We start from the raw sequence: 2503 nt of genomic DNA on the forward strand, positions 1-2503 counted from the left end.
CTTTTGCTCCGGTTATCAGAATCGCAATTATTATATATGCATTTGGGGTAGAAAAAAATTTCCTACGCCGTGGCAGCCTGCCATAGGCCGGCTGAGGTCTCCATCGTCCAAAAAAAGCGATTCTGTCAAAAGTTTTTTATTTTTCAAGTTTTATTCACTTATTTTTCTTAACCTACCAATTTTAGCTTTCATAGTTAGACTTTGAATTTTTGTCTGAAATTTTTTGTGCTATCTTCTCATCATTTTATAAGGTTGCTCACAAAATTTCAAGTCATTTGGATATCATTTGAGGGTAGCTGTAGTTCAAACCTACACCTTTATTTACATGACAAGGCAACTAGCTGTGTGCATGCTGAATGTAGTGTATGACTAGAGGCAATCCATCTGACTTACAACCCTTTGATCCTGAGATAGATAGGACATTTCATAGATTAGTTAGGCATCATTTTATACCTTTTGATCATTCTGAGCATTCCATAACTGGTGAATCTGTGCATTCTGTTATTGGTGATTTTGAACATCCTAATCTTGAGCATTATAATTTTGAGCATTCTGATTCTGAGCATTCTGATTTTGCACATTCTGAGAACATGGCACAACCTCCACCTCGTGAGAGGACTCTAAGGGAAATGGCTGCACCTGATTTCACCTATGAAAGCTTGTGCATCCAATACCCTGATGAGGATGTCCCATATGTTCTTAAAACTGGACTAATTCATTTGCTTCCAAAGTTTCATGGCCTTGCAGGTGAAGACCCGCACAAACATTTGAAGGAATTTCATATTGTCTGCTCCACCATGAAACCCCCAGATGTCCAAGAGGATCACATATTTCTGAAGGCTTTTCCTCATTCATTAGAGGGAGTGGCAAAGGACTGGTTGTATTACCTTGCTCCAAGGTCCATCACGAGCTGGGATGACCTTAAGAGAGTATTCTTAGAAAAAATTTTCCCTGCTTCCAGGACCACAGCCATCAGGAAAGATATCTCAGGTATTAGACAGCTCAGTGGAGAGAGCCTGTATGAGTACTGGGAGCGATTTAAGAAACTATGTGCCAGTTGCCCTCACCATCAGATTTCAGAACAGCTTCTTCTCCAATATTTTTATGAAGGACTCAGTAATATGGAGAGAAGTATGATAGATGCTGCCAGTGGTGGAGCCCTTGGAGACATGACTCCTGCTGAAGCCAGAAATTTAATTGAGAAGATGGCCTCCAACTCTCAGCAGTTTAGCGCCAGAAATGATGCCATAGTCATTAGAGGAGTGCATGAGGTAGCTACAAACCCATCTGCATCATCTGAAACTAAGAAGCTTGAAAGCAAACTGGATGCATTGGTTAACTTGGTAACCCAGCTGGCCTTGAATCAGAAATCTGTACCTGTCGCAAGGGTTTGTGGTTTGTGCTCCTCTGCTGACCACCATACAGACCTTTGCCCTTCCATGCAGCAACCTGGAGCAATTGAGCAGCCTGAAGCTTATGCTGCAAATATTTACAATAGACCTCCTCAACCTCAGCAGCAAAATCAACCACAACAGAACAATTATGACCTTTCCAGCAACAGATACAACCCTGGATGGAGGAATCACCCTAACCTCAGATGGTCCAGCCCTCAGCAACAACAGCAGCCTGCTCCTTCCTTCCAAAATGCTGCTGGCCCAAGCAGACCATACATTCCTCCACCAATCCAACAACAGCAACAACCCCAGAAACAGCCAACAGTTGAGGCCCCTCCACAACCTTCCCTCGAAGAACTTGTGAGGCAAATGACTATGCAGAACATGCAGTTTCAGCAAGAGACCAGAGCCTCCATTCAGAGCTTAACCAATCAGATGGGACAATTGGCTACCCAATTGAATCAACAACAGTCCCAGAATTCTGACAAGCTGCCTTCTCAAGCTGTCCAAAATCCCAAAAATGTTAGTGCCATTTCATTGAGGTCGGGAAAGCAATGTCAAGGACCTCAACCCGTAGCACCTTCCTCATCTGCAAATGAACCTGCCAAACTTCACTCTATTCCAGAAAAAGGTGATGACAAAAATTTACCTAACAATTTCTGTGCAGGTGAATCTTCTTCCACAGGTAATTCTGATTTGCAGAAGCAGCACATTCCCCCTCTTCCATTCCCTCCAAGAGCAGTTTCCAACAAAAAAATGGAAGAGGCAGAGAAAGAGATCTTGGAAACGTTTAGAAAAGTAGAGGTAAACATACCTCTGTTGGATGCAATAAAGCAAATTCCAAGATATGCCAAATTCTTGAAGGAGCTGTGCACTAATAAGCGGAAGCTTAAAGGAAGTGAACGGATTAGCATGGGCAGAAATGTCTCCGCATTGATTGGTAAATCTGTTCCTCAAATTCCTGAAAAATGCAAAGATCCAGGTACATTCAGCATACCTTGTATCATAGGGAATAGTAAGTTTGACAATGCCATGCTAGATTTAGGAGCTTCTATTAGTGTTATGCCTCTGTCTATTTTTAATTCTCTATCTCTAGGTCCCTTGCAGTC

General features: G+C 42.3%; 1 non-coding gene across 1 annotated transcript; it reads right to left on the minus strand.

The window, feature by feature from the left end:
• Positions 1-968: 968 nt before the first annotated feature.
• Positions 969-1075, minus strand: LOC114404162. Its single transcript, XR_003664837.1, has one exon. It is a non-coding gene; the product is annotated as a small nucleolar RNA R71 (small nucleolar RNA).
• Positions 1076-2503: the final 1428 nt, after the last annotated feature.

This window comes from Glycine soja, unplaced genomic scaffold (genome assembly GCF_004193775.1).
Source record: "Glycine soja cultivar W05 unplaced genomic scaffold, ASM419377v2 tig00003519_1_pilon, whole genome shotgun sequence".
Classification (NCBI taxonomy): Eukaryota; Viridiplantae; Streptophyta; class Magnoliopsida; order Fabales; family Fabaceae; genus Glycine; species Glycine soja.